The sequence below is a fragment of the Arachis ipaensis genome, chromosome B8, assembly GCF_059453495.1.
Source record: "Arachis ipaensis isolate K30076 ecotype BB chromosome B8, ASM5945349v1, whole genome shotgun sequence".
Classification (NCBI taxonomy): Eukaryota; Viridiplantae; Streptophyta; class Magnoliopsida; order Fabales; family Fabaceae; genus Arachis; species Arachis ipaensis.
In genome coordinates this window covers 33,120,888-33,144,461 of record NC_142443.1, presented here as the reverse complement: position 1 = coordinate 33,144,461, position 23,574 = coordinate 33,120,888, and the positions used below count along the sequence as shown (strand labels likewise).

The following is a 23,574-nucleotide window of genomic DNA, read 5'->3' as shown; positions in this document are numbered from 1 at the left end:
TAACTAATTATTTTTATTTTTTATTTTTATTTCAAAAAAATTTTCGAAAAATACTAACAAATTTTCAAAAACCAATTTTCAAAAATCACTAACCAGTTTTCAAAATAATTTTCGAAAATTATTCCTCCCCCATCTCATTCTATTTATTCATTCATATCCTAACATCTCATCTCACATTCCAATCCTCACAGTTGTGTTTCTTCCTTTACATCACATCCTTTATCTCCCCCTCTTCTTCTACTTACAAAGGGATCCCTATACTGTGGTATAAAGGATCTCTATTATTATTATCATTTTTCTGGCCATTCTTCCTTGTCATATGAGCAGGAGCAAGGATAAGAACATTCTTGTGGAAGCAGATCCAGAACCCGAAAGGACTCTGAAGAGAAAATTAAGAGAAGCTAAAATACAACAATCCAGAGATAACCTTTCAGAAATTTTCGAACAGGCAGAGGAGATGGCAGCCGAAAATAATAATAATGCAAGGAGGATACTTGGTGACTTTACTGCACCTAATTCCAATTTACATGGAAGAAGCATCTCCATTCCTGCCATTGGAGCAAACAACTTTGAGCTGAAACCTCAGTTAGTTTCTCTGATGCAGCAGAACTGCAAGTTTCATGGACTTCCATCTGAAGATCCTTTTCAGTTCTTAACTGAATTCTTGCAGATATGTGATACTGTTAAGACTAATGGAATAGATCCTGAAGTCTACAGGCTCATGCTTTTCCCTTTTGCTGTAAGAGACAGAGCTAGATTATGGTTGGATTCTCAACCCAAAGACAGCCTGAACTCTTGGGATAAGCTGGTCACGGCTTTCTTAGCCAAGTACTTTCCTCCTCAAAAGCTGAGCAAGCTTAGAGCTGATGTTCAAACTTTCAGACAGAAAGAAGGTGAATCTCTCTATGAAGCTTGGGAAAGATACAAACAGTTGACCAAAAAGTGTCCTTCTGACATGCTTTCAGAATGGACCATCCTGGATATATTCTATGATGGTCTGTCTGAGCTATCAAAGATGTCACTGGACACTTCTGCAGGTGGATCCATTCACCTAAAGAAAACGCCTGCAGAAGCTAAAGAACTCATTGACATGGTTGCTAATAACCAGTTCATGTACACCTCTGAAAGGAATCCTGTGAATAATGGGACGCCTATGAAGAAGGGAGTTCTTGAAGTTGATACTCTGAATGCCATATTGGCTCAGAATAAAATATTGACTCAGCAAGTCAATATGATCTCTCAGAGTCTGCATGGAATGCAAGCTGCATCCAACAGTACTCAAGAGGCATCTTCTGAAGAAGAAGCCTATGATCCTGAGAACCCTGCAATAGCAGAGGTAAATTACTTAGGTGAACCTTATGGAAACACCTATAACTCAACATGGAGAAATCATCCAAATTTCTCATGGAAGGATCAGAAGCCTCAACAAGGCTTTAACAATGGTGGAAGAAACAGGTTTAGCAATAGCAAGCCTTTTCCATCATCAACTCAGCAACAGACAGAGAACTCTGAACAAAATGCTTCTAATTTAGCAAATCTAGTCTCTGATCTATCTAAGGCCACTGTAAGTTTCATGAATGAAACAAGATCTTCCATTAGAAATCTGGAAGCACAAGTGGGCCAGCTGAGTAAAAGGATCACTGAAATCCCTCCTAGTACTCTCCCAAGCAATACAGAAGAGAACCCAAAAGGAGAGTGCAAGGCCATTGACATAAGTGCCATGGCCGAACCTGTGAGGAAAGGAGAGGACGTGAATCCCAAGGAGGAAGACCTCCTGGGACGTCCAGTGATCAATAAGGAGCTTCCCTCTGGGGAATCAAAGGACTCTGAGGCTCATCTAGAGACTATAGAGATCCCATTGAACCTACTTATGCCCTTCATGAGCTCTGATGAGTATTCCTCTTCTGAAGAGAATGAGGATGTCACTGAAGAGCAAACTGCCAAGTTTCTTGGTGCAATCATGAAGCTGAATGCCAAATTATTTGGCATTGATGCTTGGGAAGTTGAACCTCCCTTGTTCATCAATGAACTAAGTGATCTGGATCAACTGACATTGCCTCAGAAGAGACAGGATCCTGGAAAGTTCATAATACCCTGCACCATAGGCACCATGATCTTTAAAGCTCTGTGTGACCTTGGTTCAGGAATAAACCTCATGCCCCTCTCTGTAATAGAGAAACTGGGAATCTATGGGGTGCAAGCTGCTAAAATCTCACTAGAGATGGCAGACAGCTCAAGAAGACAGGCTTATGGACAAGTAGAAGATGTATTAGTAAAGGTTGAGGGCCTTTACATACCTACTGATTTCATAGTCCTGGATACTGGAAAGGAAGAGGATGAATCTATCATCCTAGGAAGACCTTTCCTGGCCACAGCAAGAGCTGTGATTGATGTTGACAGAGGTGAAATATTCCTTCAATGGAATGAGAACTCCCTTGTATTCAAAACTCAAGGATCTCCCTCTGCAACCATGGAGAGGAAGCAGGAAAAGCTTCTCTCCAAGCAGAGTCAACCAGAGCCCCCACAGTCAAACTCTAAGTTTGGTGTTGGGAGGCCACAACCAAACTCTAAGTTTGGTGTTGAACTCCCATATCCAAACTCTAAGTTTGGTGTTGGAAAGTTTCAACAAAGCTCTGCACATCTGTGAGGCTCCATGAGAGCCCATTATCAAGCTATTGACATTAAAGAAGCGCTTGTTAGGAGGCAACCCAATGTTTATCTAATTCTTATTTTTCATGTTTTCTTAGGTTCATGATCATGTGGAGTCACAAAATAAATATAAAAATTGAAAACGGAATCAAAAACAGCAGAAGAAAAATCACACCCTGGAGGAGCATCTGTCTGGCGTTCAAACGCTAGAACAGAGCATAGTTCTGGCGCTGAACGCCCAGAATGGGAGCATCCTGGCGCTGAACACCCAGAACAAGCATGGTTATGGCGTTCAACGCCAGAAATGGCAGCAAAGAGGCGTTAAACGCCCAAAATGGGCACCAACCTGGCGCTGAACGCCCAGAGTTGTGTGCAAGGGCATTTTACATGCCTAAATTGGTGCAGGGATGTAAATGCCTTGACACCTCAGGATCTGTGGACCCCACAGGATCATCTCAGGATCTGTGGACCCCACAGGATCCCCACCTACCTCATCATCTCTCTTTCCATTCATGATCATCCCTTCTTTCTTTCCATTTACCACTCACATCCATACACCCACTTACCTTCAAAAATTCAATATCTCTCTCCCACCCAATCCCACCCATATGGCCGAATACACACTCCCATGCATCTCCTCCATATCTTCTTCTTATTCTTCTATTCTTTTTTCTTTTGCTCGAGGGCGAGCAACATTCTAAGTTTGGTGTGGTAAAAGCATAGCTTTTTTGTTTTTTCCATAACCATTGATGGCACCTAAGGCCAGAGAAACCTCTAGAAAGAGGAAAGAGAAGACAAAAGCTTCCATCAAAGGGTCTATAGCTCAGTGGTAGAACATTTGACTGCAAATCAAGAGATCCCTGAGATACCTCAGGGGATACATTTTCTTCCACACAATTATTGGAAGCAACTAAGGGTGGAACATCAAGAGCACTCCATCATCCTTCATGAAATCAGAGAAGATCTAAAAGCAATGAAGGAGGAGCAGCAAAGACAAGGAAGAAACATAGAAGAGCTCAAGGACATCACTAAGGTGGACTCATTCCTTGTTCTTACTTTCTCTGTTTTTCGTTTTCTATGTTATGTGCTTATCTATGTTTGTGTCTTCATTACATGATCATTAGTAGTTAGTAACTTTGTCCTAAAGCTATGAATGTCCTATGAATCCATCACCTCTCTTAAAATAAAAACTGTTTTAATTCAAAAGAACAAGAAGTACATGAGTTTTGAATTTATCCTTGAACTTAGTTTAATTATATTGATGTGGTGATAATGCTTCTTGTTTTCTGAATGTATGCTTGAACAGTGCATATGTCTTTTGAAGTTGTTGTTTAAGAATGTTAAATATGTTGGCTCTTGAAAGAATGATGACTAGGAGACATGTTATTTGATAATCTGAAAAATCATAAAAATGATTCTTGAAGCAAGAAAAAGCAGCAAAGAACAAAGCTTGCAAAAAAAAAAAAAAAGGGCGAAAAAAATAGAAAAAAAAATATAGAAAGAAAAAAAGCAAGCAGAAAAAGCCAATAACCCTTAAAACCAAAAGGCAAGGGCAAATAAAAAGGATCCCAAGGTTTTGAGCATCAGTGGATAGGAGGGCCTAAAGGAATAAAATCCTGGTCTAAGCGGCTAAACCAAGCTGTCCCTAACCATGTGCTTGTGGCGTGTAGGTGTCAAGTGAAAACTTGAGACTGAGCGGTTAAAGTCAAGGTCCAAAGCAAAAAAAAAAAAAAAAGAGTGTGCTTAAGAACCCTGGACACCTCTAATTGGGGACTTTAGCAAAGCTGAGTCACAATCTGAAAAGGTTCACCCAATTATGTGTCTGTGGCATTTATGTATCCGGTGGTAATACTGGAAGACAAAGTGCTTAGGGCCACGGCCAAGACTCATAAAGAAGCTGTGTTCAAGAATCATCATACTGAACTAGGAGAGTCAATAACACTATTCGAAATCTGAAGTTCCTATAGATGCCAATCATTCTGAACCTCAATGGATAAAGTGAGATGCCAAAACTATTCAAGAGGCAAAAAGCTATAGGTCCCGCTCATATGATTAAAGCTCTGTTTCATTGATAGTTTGGAATTTATAGTATATTCTCTTCTTTTTATCCTATTTGATTTTCAGTTGCTTGGGGACAAGCAACAATTTAAGTTTGGTGTTGTGATGAGCGGATAATTTATACGCTTTTTGACATTGTTTTTAGTATGTTTTTAGTAGGATCTGGTTACTTTTAGGGATGTTTTCATTAGTTTTAATGTTAAATTCACATTTCTGGACTTTACTATGAGTTTGTGTGTTTTTCTGTAATTTCAGGTATTTTCTGGCTGAAATTGAGGGACTTGAGCAAAAATCAGATTCAGAGGTTGAAAAAGGACTGCTGATGCTGTTGGATTCTAACCTCCCTGCACTCAAAGTGGATTTTCTGGAGCTACAGAACTCGAAATGGCGCGCTTCTAATTGCGTTGGAAAGTAGACATCCAGGGCTTTCCAGCAATATATAATAGTCCATACTTTGGCCAAGAATTGACGACGTAAACTGGCGTTCAACGCCAGCCTTCTGCCCAAATCTGGCGTCCAGCGCCAGAAAAGGATCCAGAACCAGAGTTGAACGCCCAAACTGGCACAGAAACTGGCGTTCAACTCCACAAATGGCCTCTGCACGTGCTACACTTAAGCTCAGCCCAAACACACACTAAGTGGGCCCCGGAAGTGGATTTATGCATCAATTACTTACTCATGTAAACCCTAGTGACTAGTTTATTATAAATAGGACCTCTTACTATTGTATTAGGCATCTTTGAACGCATTGTTCTTAGACCATGGGGGCTGGCCACACGGCCATGCCTGGACTTTCACTTATGTATTTTCACGGTAGAGTTTCTACACTCCATAGATTAAGGTGTGGAGCTCTGCTGTTCCTCAAAGATTAATGCAAAGTACTACTGTTTTCTATTCAATTCTTCTTATTTCTCTTCTAAGATATCCATTCGCACCCAAGAACGTGATGAAGGTGATGATTATGTGTGACGCTCATCATCCTTCTCCCTTATGAACGCGTGCCTGACAAACACTTCTGTTCTACATGAATTAAGCTAGAATGAGTATCTCTTAGATCTCCTAACCAGAATCTTCGTGGCGTAAGTTAGAATGATGGCGGCATTCAAGAGAATCCGGAAGGTCTAAACCTTGTCCGTGGTATTCCGAGTAGGATTCAATGATTGAATGACTGTGACGAGCTCCTAACTCGCGATTGCAGGGCGTTAGTGACAGACGCAAAAGGATAGTAAATCCTATTCCAGCATGATCGAGAACCGACAGATGAATAGCCGTGCCGTGACAGGGTGCGTGAGCATATTATTCACTGAGAGGATAAGATGAAGCCATTGACAAGGGTGATGCCTCCAGACGATTAGCCGTGCCGTGACAGGGCATTGGATCATTTTCCCGAGAGATGACCGAAAGTAGCCATTGACAGTGGTGATGTATCACATAAAGCCAGCCATGGAAAGGAGTAAGACTGATTGGATGAAGATAGCAGGAAAGCAGAGGTTCAGAGGAGCAAAAAGCATCTCCATTCGCTTATCTGGAATTCCTACCAATGATTTACATAAGCATCTCTATCCCTATTTTATTAATTAATATTCGAAAACCACATAACTGTTTTATATCTGCCTGACTGAGATTTACAAGGTGACCATAGCTTGCTTCATACCAAAATCTCCGTGGGATTCGACCCTTACTCACGTAAGGTATTACTTGGACGACCCAGTGCACTTGCTGGTTAGTTGTACGGAGTTGTGTCCACACATAGAGCCACAATGAGGATTCAATACAATTATATATTGTTAATCTCACACAAGTACAAAGAACATGGAGATCACAATTTCGTGCACCAAGTATCTCATGGATTTCTTGATGATGAGCTTCCTCATGTGTTTCTTGAGCTCCATGAGTGGGCTCTCTTGTTTGCTCCATCCTTTTTTTAGTGATGGGCTTCTCTTCCTCAATGGGAATGTCTCCTTCTATGGAAGCTCCAGCTGAGTAACATAGATGGCAAATAAGATGAGGGAAAGCTAGCCTTGCCAAGGGAGAGGGATTTTTGGCTATTTTGTAGAGTTCAAGGGAGATGACTTCATGAACTTCTACTTCCTCTCCAATCATGATGATATGGATCATGATGGCCCGATCCACAGTAACTTCAGATCGGTTGCTAGTGGGAATGATGGAACGTTGGATTAACTCCAACCATCCTCTAGCCATAGGCTTAAGGTCCAGTCTTCTAAGTTGAATCGGTTTGCCTTTTGAGTCAATCTTCCATTGAGCTCCTTCCACACATATGTCCATGAGGACTTGGTCCAACCTTTGATCAAAGTTGACCCTTCTAGTGTACGGGCGTGCATCTCCTTGCATCATAGGCAAGTTGAACGCCAACCTCACATTTTTCGGACTAAAATCTAAGTATTTCCCTCGAACCATTGTAATATAATTCTTTGGATTCGGGTTCTTACTTTGATCATGGTTCTTAGTGATCCATGTATTGGCATAGAACTCTTGAACCATTAGGATGCCGACTTGTTGGATGGGGTTTGTTAGAACTTCCCAACCTCTTCTTTGGATTTCATGTCGGATCTCCGGATACTCATTTCTCTTGAGCTTGAAAGGGACCTCGGGGATCACCTTCTTCTTGGCCACAACATCATAGAAGTGGTCTTGATGAGCTTTGGAGATGAATCTTTCCATCTCCCATGACTCGGAGGTGGAAGCTTTTATCTTCCCTTTCCCTTTTCTAGAGGATTCTCCGGTCTTGGGTGCCATCAATGGTAATGGAAAAACAAAAAGCTTATGCTTTTACCACACCAAACCTAGAATATTGCTCGCCCTCGAGCAAGAGAAGAAAGAATAGATGAAGAAGAAGAAGAAAATATGGAGGAGAGGAGGGAGAGGTGTATTCGGCCAAGAAGGGGAAGAAAGGGTTGTGTTATGTGAAAATGAGAAAGAATGGAGGGCTTTATATAGGGAGGGGAGGGGGGTTTAGTTTCGGCCATATAGGGTGGGTTTGGGTGGGAAATTGATTTTGAATTTTGAAGGTAGGTGGAGTTTATGAGGTAGGTTTATAGGGAGAAGTGGATGGATGTGAGTGGTGAAGTGGTGATAGGGAAGAGAGATTGAGGTGATTGGTGAAGAGTTTTGGGGAAGAGTGTTTATTGGGAAGAGAGGATGAACATTGAGAAGAGGGAAGAGAGTGAGTGGTGGTAGGTGGGGATCCTGTGGGGTCCACAGATGCTGAGTTGATCCTGTGGGGTCCACAGATCTTGGGGTGTCAAGGGTTTGCATCCCTGCACCCATTAGGCATGTAAAATGCCTTTGCATGCAATTCTGGCGTTTAAACGCCGAATTGATGCTTGTTCTGGGCGTTCAGCGCCCAGATGCAGCATATTTCTGGCGTTGAACGCCAGTTCTATGCTTGTTTCTGGCGTTCAGCGCTAGCTTTCCTCACTGTGCATTTCTGGCGTCTGAACGCCAGGATGCTGCTTGTTTCTGGCGTTCAACGCCAGATCCATGCTCTGTTCTGGCGTTGAACGCCAGCCAAATGCTCCTTACTGGCGTTTAAACGCTAGTAATATTCTCCTCCAGGGTGTGATTTTTCTTTCGCTGTTTTTGATTCCGTTTGAAATTTTTATATTTATTTTGTGACTCTACATGATCATGAACCTAATAAAACATGAAAGAACAATAAAATAAAAATAAAATTAGATAAATAAAAATTGGGTTGCCTCCCAACAAGCACTTCTTTAATGTCAATAGCTTGACAGTGGGCTCTCATGGAGCCTCAGAGATGTTCAGAGCATTGTTGAGACTTCCCAACACCAAACTTAGAGTTTGGATATGGGAGTTCAACACCAAACTTAGAGTTTGGTTGTGGCCTCCCAACACCAAACTTAGAGTTTGATTGTGGGGGCTCTGTATGACTCTGTAGTGGGAGAAGCTTACTGTGCCTCTTTTCCATGTTTACAGAAGGATGACCTTGAGTTTTAAACACAAGGGAGTCCTCATTCAATTGAAGGACTAGTTCACCTCTGTCAACATCAATCACAGCTCTTGCTGTGGCTAGGAAGGGTCTTCCAAGGATGATGGATTCATCCTCATCCTTCCCAGTATCTAGGATTATGAAATCAGCAGGGATGTAAAGGCCTTCAACCTTTACTAACATGTCCTCTACTTGTCCATAAGCCTATTTTCTGGAATTGTCTGCCATTTCTAATGAGATTTTAACAGCTTGTACCTCAAAGATTTCCAATTTCTCCATTACAGAGAGTGGCATGAGGTTTATTCCTGACCCTAGGTCACATAGAGCCTTCTCAAAGGTCATGGTGCCTATGGTACAAGGTATTAGGAACTTTCCATGATCCTGTTTCTTCTGAGGCAATCTCAGTTGATCCAATGCATTTAGTTCATTGGTGAACAGTGGAGGTTCATCTCCCCAAGTCTCATTACCAAATAAATTGGCATTCAGCTTCATGATTGCACCAAGGAACTTGGCAACTTGTTCTTCAATGACATCCTCATTCTCTTCAGAAGAAGAATACTCATCAGAACTCATGAATGGCATAAGGAGGTTCAATGGAATCTCTATGGTCTCTAGATGAGTCTCAAATTCCTTTGGTTCCTCAGAGGGAAACTCCTTATTGATCACTGGACATCCTAGGAGGTCTTCCTCCTTGGGATTCACGTCATCTCCTTCTTCCTTGGATTTAGCCGTGATGGTTATATCAATGGCCTTGCACTCTCCTTTTGGATTTTCTTCTGTATTACTTGGGAGAGTACTAGGAGGGATTTCAGTGATCCTTTTACTCAGCTGGCCCACTTGTGCTTCCAAATTTCTAATGGAAGACCTTGTTTCATTCATGAAACTCATAGTGGCCTTAGATAGATCAGAGACTAAATTTGCTAAGCTAGATGGATTCTGCTCAGAATTCTCTATCTGTTGTTGAGTGGATGATAGAAAAGGCTTGCTATTGCTAAACCTGTTTCTTCCACCATTATTAAAGCCTTGTTGAGGCTTTTGTTGATCCTTCCATGAGAGATTTGAGTGATTTCTCCATGAGGGATTATAGGTGTTTCCATATGGTTCACCCATGTAATTCACCTCTGCTATTGCAGGGTTTTCAGGATCATAAGCTTCTTCTTCTGAAGATGCTTCTTGAGTACTGTTGGATGCAGCTTGCATTCCATTCAGACTCTGAGAAATTATATTGACTTGCTGAGTCAATATTTTATTATGGGCCAATATGGCATTCAGAGTATCAATTTCAAGAACTCCCTTCTTCTGAGGCGTCCCATTACTTACAGGATTCCTCTCAGAAGTGTACATGAACTGGTTGTTAGCAACCATGTCAATGAGTTCTTGAGCTTCTGCAAGCATTTTCTTTAGGTGAATGGATCCACCTGCAGAAGTATCCAATGACATTTTAGCTAATTCAGACAGATCATCATAGAATATATCCAGGATGGTCCATTCTGAAAGCATGTCAGAAGGACACTTTTTGGTCAGTTCCTTGTATCTCTCCCAAGCTTCATAGAGGGATTCACCTTCTTTCTGTCTGAAGGTTTGAACATCCACTCTAAGCTTACTCAGCTTTTGAGGAGGAAAGAACTTGGCTAAGAAAGCCTTGACCAGCTTATCCCAAGAGTTCAGGCTATCTTTGGGTTGAGAGTCCAACCACACTCTAGCTTTGTCTCTTACAGCAAAAGGGAAAAGCATGAGCCTGTAGACTTCAGGATCTACTCCATTAGTCTTAACAGTATCACAGATCTGCAAGAATTCAGTTAAGAACTGAAAGGGATCTTCAGATGGAAGTCCATGAAACTTGCAGTTTTGTTGCATAAGAGAAACTAATTGAGGTTTAAGCTCAAAATTGTTTGCTCTAATGGTAGGGATGGAGATGCTTCTTCCATGTAAATTGGAGTTAGGTGCAGTAAAGTCACCAAGCATCCTCCTTGCATTATTATTATTTTTGGCTGCCATCTCCTCTTCCTGTTCGAAAATTCCTGTAAGGTTGTCTCTGGATTGTTGTATTTTAACTTCTCTTAGTTTCCTTTTTAGAGTCCTTTCAGGTTCAGGATCTGCTTCAACAAGAATGTTCTTGTCCTTGCTCCTGCTCATATGAAAAAGAGGGAACAGAAAAATAATAATAATAGGGATCCTTTTTGCCCAAGTATAGAGGTTCCCCTGTGTGAGTAGAAGAAGAAAATAATGTAATGTAAAGAAGGGAAGAAGAGAAAATTCGAACACAGATGGGAGAGGGGGTTCGAATTTGGGTGAGATGAAGTGTTAGTAGATGAATAAATAAATAGAAGGAGATGAGAGAGAAAGAGGATTTTCGAAAATAAAGTTTTGAAAAGGGGTTAGTGATTTTTGAAAATTAGAAATAAAATCAAATTAAAATTAAAAATTGAAACAATTAGTTAATTAAAAAGAATTTTTGAAAAAGAGGGAAGAGATTTTCGAAAATTAGAGAAAGAGAATTAGTTAGGTAGTTTTGAAAAAGATAAGAAACAAACAAAAAGTCAATTAGTTAGTTGAAAAAGATTTGAAAATCAATTTTGAAAAGATAAGAAGATAAGAAGTTAGAAAAGATATTTTAAAATCAAATTTTTGAAAAAGATATGATGTGAAAAGATATGATTTTGAAAAAGATAAGATAAAAAGATATTTTTGAACAGATATGATTGAAATTTGTTTTAAAAAAAAGATTTGATTTTTAAAATCACAATTAATGACTTGATTCACAAGAAATCACAGGATATGATTCTAGAACTTAAAGTTTGAATCTTTCTTAACAAGTAAGTAACAAACTTGAAATTTTTGAGTCAAAACATTAATTGTTGATGATATTTTCGAAAATTATGATATAAAATTAAGAAAAAGATTTTTGAAAAATATTTTTTAAAATTTTCGAAAATAAATAAGAAAAATGAAAAAGATTTGATTTTTGAAAAAGATTTTGAAAAAGATAAGATTTTTAAATTGAAAATTTGATTTGACTCATAAGAAACAATTGAATTTTAAAAATTTTTTAAAAAGTCAATCCGAATTTTCGAATTTTATGAGAGAAAAAAAAGGAAAGATATTTTTTTTATTTTTGTATTTTTAATGATGAAAGAGAAAAACATGAAAAAGACTCAATGCATGAAAATTTTGGATCAAAACAATGAATGCATGCAAGAATGCTATGAATGTCAAGATGAACACCAAGAACACTTTGAATGCCAAGATGAACATCAAGAACTTATTTTTGAAAAATTTTCAAGAAAAGAAAACATGCAAAACACCAAACTTAGAAATTTTTCATGTATAGACACTATGAATGCAAGAATGCATATGAAAAACAAGAAAAGACGCAAAACAAGAAAATATGAAGATCAAACAAGAAGACTGGCCAAGAACAACTTGAAGATCATGAAGAACACTATGAATGCATGAATTTTCGAAAAATGCATAATGAATTTTTAGAAAAAATGCAATTGACACCAAACTTAAAATTTGACTCAAGACTCAAACAAGAAACACAAAATATTTTTTATTTTTATGATTTTATAGAATTTTTTTTTGTATTTTTCGAAAATTATTTGAAAAAGAAAAAATAAGGATTTCAAAATTTTTAATATGAATTCCAGGAATCTTGTACTCTTAGTCTAAAGCTCCAATCTGAGGGTTAGACATGGCTTAATAGCCAGCCAAGCTTTAGTATGCTATTACATGCATTGAAGTGATTAGTTGAATCCTCAGTCCAAATGAATTTAGACATGGCTTTACAGCCAGATAGGATTCAACATGTTACCATGAAACTCTAGAATTCATTCTTGAAAGTTTTGAAGCCATAGAATAATTTAACATATTTTTTTTCAAAAATAATTTTTTTAAAAAACGAAAATAAAGAAAAATTTTTGAAAGAATTTTGAAAACTTTTTTGAAAATAAAATAAGAAGAAAATTACCCAATCTGAGCAACAGGATGAACCGTTAGTTGTCCAAACTCGAACAATCCCCGGCAACGGCGCCAAAAACTTGGTGCACGAAATTGTGATCCCTGGTAATGGCTCCAAAAACTTGGTGCTCTAATCTTACTTCATAATTTTTCACAACTTCGATACAACTAACCAGCAAGTGCACTGGGTCGTCCAAGTAATAAAACCGTACGTGAGTAAGGGTCGATCCCACGGAGATTGTTGGTATGAAGTAAGCTATGGTCACCTTGTAAATCTCAGTCAGGTGGATATCAAAAGGTTATGGAGTTTTCGAAAATATATATATTAAATAAATAGAAAATAAAGATAGAAATACTTATGTAAATCATTGGTGAGAATTTCAGATAAGCGTATAGAGTTGCGGTCGTTCCTCTGAACTCCTGCTTTCCTGCTATCTTCATCCAATCAATGCTACTCCTTTCCATGGCTAGCTTTATGTAAGGGTATCACCGTTGTCAATGGCTACTTCTCATCCTCTCTGTGAAAATGGTCCGATGCGCTGTCACTGCATGGCTAATCATCTGGAGGCATCACCGTTGTCAATGGCTACATCCCATCCTCTCTGTGAAAATGGTCCAATGCGCTGTCACTGCATGGCTAATCATCTGGAGGTTCTCGATCATACTGGAATAGGATTTACTATCCTTTTGCGTCTATCACTGCACCCAGCACTCGCGAGTTTGAAGCTCGTCACAATCATTCAATCCCTAAATCCTACTCGGAATACCACAGACAAGGTTTAGACTTTCCGGATTCTCATGAATGCCGCCATTAATCTAGCTTAACCACGAAGATTCTGATTAAGAGATCCAAGAGATATCCATTCAATCGAAGGTAGAACGGAAGTGGTTGTCAGGCACGCGTTCATAGGGAATGATGATGATTGTCACATTCATCACATTCATGTTGAAGTGCGAATGAATATCTTAGAAGCGTAATAAGTTGAATTGAATAGAAAATAGTAGTACTTTGCATTAATTCATGAGGAACAGTAGAGCTCCACACCTTAATCTATGGAGTGTAGAAACTCTACCATTTGAAAATACATAAGTGATGAAGGTTCAGGCATGGCCGAGAGGCCAGCCCCTAAACGTGATCAATATGATCTAAAGATGAACTAAAAATCATCAGATGTCTAAAAGAATAGTAAAAAGTTCTATTTATACTAAACTAGTTACTAAGGTTTACAGAAGTAAGTAATTGATGCATAAATCCACTTCCGGGGCCCACTTGGTGTGTGTTTGGGCTGAGCTTGAAGTTTACACGTGCAGAGGCTTCTTCTGGAGTTGAACGCCAAGTTGTAACGTGTTTTTGGTGTTCAACTCTGGTTCATGACGTGTTTCTGGCGTTTAACTCCAGACTATAGCGTAGAACTGGCGTTCAATGCCCTTTTGCGTCGTCTAAACTCGACCAAAGTATAAACTATTACATATTTCTGAAAAGCCCTGGATTTCTACTTTCCAACGCAATTGGTAGCGCGCCATTTTGAGTTCTGTAGCTCCTGAAAATCCACTTTGAGTGCAGGGAGGTCAGAATCCAATAGAATCAGCAGTCCTTCTTCAACCTCTGAATCTGATTTTTGCTCAAGTCCCTCAATTTCAGCCAGAAAATACATGAAATCACAGAAAAACACACAAACTCATAGTAAAGTCCAGAAATGTGAATTTAACATAAAAACTAATGAAAACATCCCTAAAAGTAACTAGATTCTACTAAAAATAATGCCAAAAAGCGTATAAATTATCCGCTCATCAGAGAGTTTTCTATAACCTCTAAACCATCAATCTTCAGTTCTTCAGTGATTCCCAACATAAAGCTTGCCATGGAAAGGAGTATGAATGATTGGAAGAAGGCAATAGAAAAGCAGAGGTTCAGAAGGAACAAAGCATCTCCATACGCTTATCTGAAATTCTTACCAATGAATTACATAAGTATCTCTATCCTATTTTATGTTTTATTCATATTTTAATTATTAATTCTCCATAACCATTTGAATCCGCCTGACTGAGATTTACAAGGTGACCAAAGATTGCTTCAAATCGACAGTCTCCGTGGGATCGACCTTTACTCACGTAAGGTTTATTACTTGGACGACCTAGTGCACTTGCTGGTTAGTTGTGCGGAGTTGTGATAAAGAGTTGAGATTATAATTGTGCGTACCAAGCTGTTGGCGCCATTGATGATCATAATTTCGTGCACCAAGTTTTTGGCGCCGTTGCCGGGGATTGTTCGAGTTTGGACAACTGACGGTTCATCTTGTTGCTTTGATTAGGTAATTTTACTTTATGCTTTAAGCTTTTTACTTTTTATTTTCGAAAATTTTTTTTCAAAAATACAAAAATATTTCTATTCTGTTCTTCAGAGTTTTTAAGAATGAATTCTAGAGTTTCATGATGATTTGTTGAAGTCTGGCTGGCTGTGAAGCCATGTCTAATCTTTTGGACCGAGGTTTCAACTTATCATCACAAGAGCTTGTTGATTTCTATCAATTTTGCTGTTGAAAGTAATGATCTGCTAAAGCTTGGCTGGCCATTGGCCATGTCTAGTGTTTTGGACCGAAGCTTTCATTGAAAGCTTGGCTGGCTAGTAAGCCATGTCTAATTCCTGGACCGAAGTTTTAGACTAACATTACATGATTCCTAGAATTCTCATTATGAATTTTGAAGTCCTTTTTCTCTTTTTCCACTTAATTTTCAAAAAATTACAAAAAAAATTTATAAAATCTTAAAGTCAAAAATATTTTATGTTTCTTGTTTGAGTCTAGTGTCTAATTTTTAGTTTGGTGTCAATTGCATGTCTTTATTCTTCTAATTTTCGAAAATTACATGCATTATGTTCTTCATTGATCTTCAAGTTGTTCTTGATGATTCCAGTGCTCTGATCTTTAACTTCTCTTATTTTATTTCTTTTGTTGTTTCTTACATGCATTTTTTTTAATTGTTATAGTCTTTAGTATACAAACCTCTGAGTTTGGTGTTTTGCATGCATTATTTAATTGATCTTAGTTGCATTTTTCATTATTTCTCATCATTAAAAATTCAAAAATTTTTTTTAAAATTTGTGTCTTTTCAAGTCAATAATACAGAGAATTGAAGATTCAGAACATGCAACAAAGGAATTACACAGAAAAAGCTGGGCGTTCAAAACGCCCAGTGAGGAAGGAAAACTGGCGTTTAAACGCCAGCCAGGGCACCTGGCTAGGCGTTAAACGCCCAAAAGGGTAGTAATTTGGGCGTTAAATGCCAGAATGGATACCATTCTGGGCGTTTAATGCCAGGAGGACACTAGAGGAAATATTTTGTTTTTAATTCAAATCTTTTTCAAAATCAAATTTTTTTTTAAATCATATCTTTTCAATCATATCTTTTCAAAATCAATTTCTTTTCAATTTTTTTATTTATTACTATTTTCGAAAATCCTTGCTACAATTAGTGATTTAATTCAAAATTTTCAAGTTGTTACTTGCCTATTAAGAAAGGATAAAAAAATTTTAATTCTAGAATCATATCTTTTAATTTCTTTTTGGTCAAGTGATCAACTTGAATTTTAAAAACTTTCTTCTTTTAAATTTGATTCTCAATCATATCTTCTCAATCATATCTTTTCAATCACATCTTTTTCAAAATTAATTCTCAATCATATCTTTTTGATTTCTAATTTCAAAATCTTTTCCAAAAATCACTTAATTTCTTTCCCAATCTTAGTTTTCAAAAATCATTTACCAAATTTTCAAAATTGCTCTTAATTATTTCAAAATCTTTTTACTTTAATTTCGAAAATTCTTCCCCTCTCCTCACACCCTTCTATTTATGGACTAACACTCCTTCTCAATGTACAATTCAAACTCTATCCCTCTTGATAAGTTCGAATTCTTTCTTCTCTACCTTCTCCTTCTATTCTTCTTTACCTCTGACACCTCAAGGAATCTCTATATTGTGACAAAGAGGATTCCATATTTTCTTCTCCTCTCTTTTCATATGAGCAGGAGCAAGGACAAGGGCATTCTTGTTGAAGCTGATCCTGAACCTGAAAGGACCTTGAAGAGAAAGCTAAGAGAAGCTAAAGTACAACTCTCTGAAGAGGACCTAACAGAACTTTTTCAAATAAGAAGAAGCCATGGCAGCTGAAAACAACAACAATGCCAACAATGCAAGGAAGTTGCTTGGTGACTTTACTGCACCTACTCCTGACTTCTATGGGAGAAGCATCTCAATTCCTGCCATTGGAACAAACAACTTTGAGCTTAAGCCTCAATTAGTTTCTCTAATACAACAGAATTGCAAGTTTTATGGACTTTCATTGGAAGATCCTCATCAGTTCTTAGCTGAATTCTTGCAAATCTGTGACACTGTCAAGAACAATGGGGTTGATCCCGATGTCTACAAGCTTATGCTTTTTCCCTTTGCTGTAAGAGATAGAGCTCGAACATGGTTGGATTCACAACCTAAAGAAAGTCTGAACTCTTGGGAAAAGCTAGTCAATGCCTTCTTGGCAAAATTCTTTCCACTTCAAAAATTGAGCAAGCTTAGAGTGGAAGTCCAAACCTTCAGACAGAAGGAAGGTGAATCCCTCTATGAAGCCTGGGAAAGATACAAGCAATTGATCAGAAGGTGTCCTTCTAACATGCTTTCAGAATGGAGCATCATAGGTATCTTCTATGATGGTCTGTCTGAACTGTCCAAGATGTCATTGGACAGCTCTGCTGGAGGATCTCTTCATCTGAAGAAGACGCCTGCAGAAGCTCAGAAACTTATTGAAATGGTTGCAATAACCAATTCATGTATACTTCTGAAAAGAAGCCTGTGAATAATGGGACAAATCAGAAGAAAGGAGTTCTTGAGATTGATATTTTGAATGTCATATTGGCTCAGAACAAAATATTGACTAAACAAGTCAATATGATTTCTCAAAGTCTGTCTGGAATGCAAGCAGCAACAGGCAGCACCAAAAAAGCTTCATCTGAAGAAGAAGCTTATGATCCTGAGAACCCAGCAATGGAAGAGGTGAATTACATGGGAGAATCCTATGGAAACACCTATAATCCTTCATGGAGAAATCATCCAAACCTCTCATGAAAGGATCAACAGAGGCCTCAACAAGGCTTCAACAACAATAATGGTGGAAGAAATAGGTTTAGCAATAGCAAGCCTTTTCCATCATCTTCTCAGCAACAAACAGAGAATTCTAAGCAGAGCCACTCTGACTTAGCAACTGTAGTCTCTGATTTAATTAAAACCACTCAAAGTTTTATAACTGAAACAAGGTCCTCCATTAGAAATTTGGAGGCACAAGTAGGTCAACTGAGTAAGAAAGTTACTGAACTCCCTCCTAGTACTCTCCCAAGCAATACAGAAGAGAATCCAAAAGGAGAGTGCAAGGCCATCAACCTAACCGACACGGCCGAACCTGGAGAGGAGGAAGAGACAGTGATCTCCACTGAGGAAGACCTCAATGGACGTCCACTGGCCTCCAAGGAGTTCCCTAATGAGGAACCATGGGAATCTGAGGCTCACACTGAGACCATAGAGATTCCATTGAATTTACTTTTCCCATTCATGAGCTCTGATGAGTATTCTTTCTCTGAAGAGGATGAAGATGTTACTGAAGAACAAGTTGCTAAGTACCTTGGAGCAATCATGAAGCTAAATTCCAAGCTATTTGGTAATGAGGCTTGCGAGGATGAACCCCCCTTGCTCACCAAAGAACTGGATGACTTGACTAGGCAGAAATTACCTCTGAAGAGACAAGATCCTAGAAAGTTCTCAATATCTTGTACCATAGGCACCATGACCCTTGAGAAGGCTCTGTGTGACCTAGGGTCAAGCATAAATCTCATGTCTCTCTCTGTAATGGAGAAGCTAGGAATCCTTGAGGTACAAGCTGCAAGAATCTCACTAGAGATGGCAGACAATTCAAGAAAACAGGCTTATGGACTTGTAGAGGATGTCTTGGTAAAGGTTAAAGACCACTACATCCCTGCTGATTTCATAATCCTAGACACTAGGAAGTGTATGGATGAATCCATCATCCTTGGCAGACCTTTCCTAGCCACAGCAAAAGCTGTGATTGATGTTGACAGAAGAGAACTGGTCCTTCAAGTGAATGAGGACTCCCTTGTATTTAAAGCTCAAGGATCTCCCTCTGTAACTATGGAGAGGAAGCATGAAAAGCTTCTCTCAATGCAGAGTCAAACAAAATCTCCACATTCAAACTCTAAGTTTGGTGTTGGGAGGCCACAACCAAACTCTAAGTTTGGTGTTGAGAGGCCATCATCATGCTCTGAGTATCGGTGAGACTCCATGAGAGCCCACTGTCAAGCTAGTGACATTAAAGAAGCGCTTGTTGGGAGGCAACCCAATTTTACTTATCTATGTTAAATTTCTATTTTCCATTGTTATTTTATGTTTTCTATAGGTTGATGATCATGTGAAGTCACAAAAATAATTGAAAAAGCAAAAGCAAACTGAAAAACAGAATGAAAAATAGCACACCCTGGAGGAAAAGCCTACTGGCGTTTAAACGCCAGTAAGGGCAGCAGAATGGGCGTTAAACGCCCAATCTGGCACCATTCTGGGCGTTTAACGCCAGAAATGGGCACCAGACTGGCGTTTAACGCCAGAAAAGGGCAAGAAGCTGGCGTTAAACGCCAGAAATGGGCAGCAACTTGGCATTTAACGCCAGGATTGGCAGCAGAAGGCGTTTTGCACGCCTAATTGGTGCAGGGATGAGAAATCCTTGACACTTTAGGATCTGTAGACCCTACAGGATCCCCACCAACCTCAACTCACTCTCTCTCTTTGACGATCGTGATTTCTGCCAGTAAAGAATGTCATAAAAATAGTCGTGTTGTAGATATAGTCTCTAAACCGACAAAAATCCCTTTCGTACAAACGTTTTGGGTGTCACAAGTAACAAACCCCTTAAAAATTGTTAACCGAGTATTCAAACCTCGGGTCGTCTTCTCAAGGAACTGCGAGGAAGTATGTTCTTATTATTGGTTATAAAGGTTGTAATCGGGGTTTAGAAGGTGAGAAGCAAGTAATTTAAATGACGAGTGAATTAAATGGCAATTAAAAATAAATAATAACTGTAAAACAACTTTTGGCAAGATAAGGGAAATTAGAAGTCCAACTTAGTTATCCCTCTCAACAATAATGAAAGTTGTATCTTAATTCCACTTAGTTAACCTATGAAGCAAAGGTAAGTCAAGGGACTAATTAGTTTGACCTTCGAATCCTATTTATTTCCTAGGAAAAAGTTGGGATTATTGAAGTTTAGATCAATTAGCAAGATAACAATTATCAATTATGCTGAGTTCGATAATGTTGAGTCACTGATTTCTTAACCAAGACCAAAAGGGGAAAAAGTAAATTGCTGAAATAATAAAAATGTCCTTAGATGGGAAGCAATGGCAACTTAAATCAAAGAGAACAATCATAAACTGAAAAATACCTTAAATATCATTAATTCAAATAGAAATCTGTAACATGGAATAATTCATAATTTAAATTATAATAATCAATTCAAATATTGGAATCAAATAAATAAAAGTAAAATTAAAATAAAAGAACATTAAAACCTGGATCCAGAGTTACTCCCAAAATAAGAAGAAGTCCTAAATCCTAAGAGAGAGAGAGAGAATCTCTCTCTAAACTAAATCTTGATGCGGGTGGAAACTGTCTCTCAACAAATTTCCTTCGGCAAGTATATCGTATTTGTCGTCAAGTAAAAACTCACAATAGAGTGAGGTCGAATCCCACAGGGATTGATTGATCAAGCAACTTTAATTAGAAGAATGTTCTAGTTGAGCGAATCCAGAATTTGGGTTGAGAGTTGCAGAAAATAAAATGGCGGGAATGTAAATAACAGAAAGGTAAATGCTAGAATTAAAGAACTGGAAGTAAATGACTGAAAGTAAATTGCAGAATTGTAAATGGGAATGGGGGATTTGCTCGTAAAAGTAAATGGTAGAAATTAAAGAGAATGGGTAAGATCAGAGATGGGGAGTTCATTGGGCTTAGGAGATATTGCAATCCTCCGGATCAAGTTCATTTTCATCTCTTCCTCAATCAATGCACTCATTGATCTCCTTGGCAATCTTAATTGATTGAATTACAAATTCAATCTCTCAAATCTTGATCAATAGCCAATTCCTTGGTCAATTCCTCATGAGAAGAGATGAAGTATGGTCACTGATTATACCACATGCATTTCCCAAATCAAGTATTGAGAGGGTTATAGTCACATACCCATCCAAACCCAATTTGGTCCAGCATGAGAAAGCATTTCTAGCTTGATCTCTTCATTCCTCTTTCAAGGTTCAAAAGAGATCCAAGTTTGAATAGCTTCTTTTCCAAGATAACTACCCAATTGGATGAAGATCGAAAGCTTTCAAGTAAAATCAAGAGAAAAGATAGAAGAAGAATAATGAAAATTAGTATTGATCCATCAAATTACAACAGAGCTCCCTAACCCAATGAAAGGGGTTTAGTTGTTCATAGCTCTAGAAAATGAAAACAAAGATGGAGAATACATCATAAAACTAGAAAATGCAGAGAAGGTACAATACAGAGAGTAATTCTCTTTTCCAACTTTTTAGAACTCCCTAAACAATTCAAAGCTACTCCTATATATACTACTTTTCTCAGCTTCTAGTTGGCTTTTCAAGTCTTGGGCCTTTGGATCTTGAGTTTGAAGCATTTCTCTTCTTTATTTGGGCTTGGCTTTACTTGCAGAGAGAAAGTGTGAAGTGGGCAGAGACTTTAGCTCAGGACGTTAGGGATGTTAATGTTTAGTGAAAATATGAGTTCGAGAACGTTAGTGACAATCAACTTTCTCACTAACGTTCCTAAGTAAAAGCCACGTTAACTTCAAAGTTAGTGGCACAAACATTGCCACTAACGTTGCCTCTAAGTCTTTCACACACGTTATTGAGACTTAACATTTCCAATAACTTTGAAAAGCCCCCTTTGTTCCCACGTTAGAGCCCATGTTAACTTAGTTAACGTGGCTCTTTAATGTGGGCTTGCCATCCTTCGAGAACGTTAGTAACACTCAACATTGTCACTAACGTTCCAAGGTGCCCTTATGTCTCACGTTAGAGTCCACGTTAACTAGGTTAACGTGGCTTCTACCGTGGCCATGCTTAGCCATCCCCAACGTTAGTGACAATGTTGAATGTCACTAACGTTGACGTTTCTTTCACTCATCGTTAGCTTCCACGTTAACTGAGTTAACGTGGAAGTTAACGTGGCTCCTTGGGGGGGGTTGTGTGGTTGCTTCCAACGTTAGTGACAATGTTGGGTGTCACTAACGTTGTCGACCACTCTTGCTTCTTACGTTAGCTCCCACGTTAACCAAGTTAACGTGAGAGTTAACGTGGTATGTTTCTCCTTAGGCCAACGTTAGTGACAATGTTGAATGTCACTAACGTTGGCATTTCTTCCCCCTTCTAACGTTAGAGGCCACGTTAACTAAGTTAACGTGGACTCTAACGTGGCCACTTGTGAGCATTTGCCAACGTTAGTGACAATGTTAAGTGTCACTAACGTTGGCTCAACTTCCCCTCTCCACGTTAGAGTTCACGTTAACTTAGTTAACGTGACTCTTAACGCGGTCAATGATGGCTTCGAGAGCGTTATTGGCAATCACTTTTCTCATTAACTTTGCAAGTTACCTCCCATTCCTTGCTTCCTTTGGTCCTGAAATCAAGCAATAGAGTGCATCAAAGTTCTAGTACAAGTCATGGGTAATGCAGCATACAATTTGTCACTAAACTCATGCAAAATCCTCATGAAATAATGTAAAATGCACAATGTATGCTTGAATCAAGGTGTAAGTGAATATCTACCCAAAACTAGCTTATTTCCTAAGAGAATGCATGAAACTAACCTAAAAACAGTAAAGAAAAGGTCAGTGAAACTGGCCAAGATGCCCTGGCATCACAACACCAAACTTAAAGCTTGCTTGTCCCTAAGCAAGTACTGAAACAAGAGAATGATTAATGGAATGCCAAGAGAGATGAGTCATTCTTGTGGAAGTCATATCACTAATTTTATGGTGCTTTCATGCATAGCAACTTAGGTTCATTCCTTTACTGGCTTTCAGACCTTTATCATGTCCTAAAACACTCACCTTGCTTACATCCCATGAGACTTTTATTCATCGATCCCTTTATTGTCATTTCAGAGCTTATTGGTGTTCTTAGGCTAAGTGCTCTGTAAGGGGGCAACTTTTTAAGATAAGCTTTCACCCAACACTCCCGAACCAGTTGGTTCAAGGTGCTAGGTGTTGAAGCACCCCTAAGGACTTACTCCCTCAAGTCTCTCCCCCATACATACACACCACAGGCATATAGTTCATTTATTTTCCTTCTTGAGACCTTGGTGTCCAGCACCTCTTTGGGTTACTAAATGTTCTGTGGTGAGGGTTACTCTTGATAATGGACTTTCAGCTGATAATCCCGGGTTAGTTAACCCAAGTTACCAAGTGATAAAGCACCCCTAAGAGCTTATTCATCCAAGTAGATCCCTCACACAGGAACACCACAGACACATATCTTAAGATCAGAACCATTGGTGCCTAGCCTTATTGCTTACTCTTTTTCTTTTGTTTTTTCCACTTTCATTATTCTTTTCTCTTTCTCTTATTAGGATCTTGTCATATACTTAGTCTCATAAGTATATTCAAAGCAAAGTATTCAGGCCGGATAGTTGTCATCCCACCTTAATGTTGAACCAACTTAGCTAACTTATGATCATACCACAAACTCATGAATGTACTCCATAGTATGAACTCCACTCTGGTCTTTTGAAACATAAACATTCTCTCTTCATTTGATTCAAAAGGAACAAGCATACAAGTAAGTAAAGTAAGGATGCAGTGACATAAAGACTAG

At 38.6% G+C, this 23,574-nt stretch overlaps 3 non-coding genes across 3 annotated transcripts; 1 reads left to right on the top strand and 2 right to left on the bottom strand.

Annotated features, from left to right (window-relative positions):
* Positions 1–853: 853 nt before the first annotated feature.
* Positions 854–961, bottom strand: LOC148547644 (small nucleolar RNA R71). Its single transcript, XR_015897829.1, has one exon. It is a non-coding gene; the product is annotated as a small nucleolar RNA R71 (small nucleolar RNA).
* A 9,210-nt stretch (positions 962–10,171) lies between these two features.
* Positions 10,172–10,279, top strand: LOC148547643 (small nucleolar RNA R71). Its single transcript, XR_015898721.1, has one exon. It is a non-coding gene; the product is annotated as a small nucleolar RNA R71 (small nucleolar RNA).
* Positions 10,280–17,198: 6,919 nt separating this feature from the next.
* Positions 17,199–17,306, bottom strand: LOC148547642 (small nucleolar RNA R71). The gene has a single exon (XR_015897881.1). It is a non-coding gene; the product is annotated as a small nucleolar RNA R71 (small nucleolar RNA).
* Positions 17,307–23,574: the final 6,268 nt, after the last annotated feature.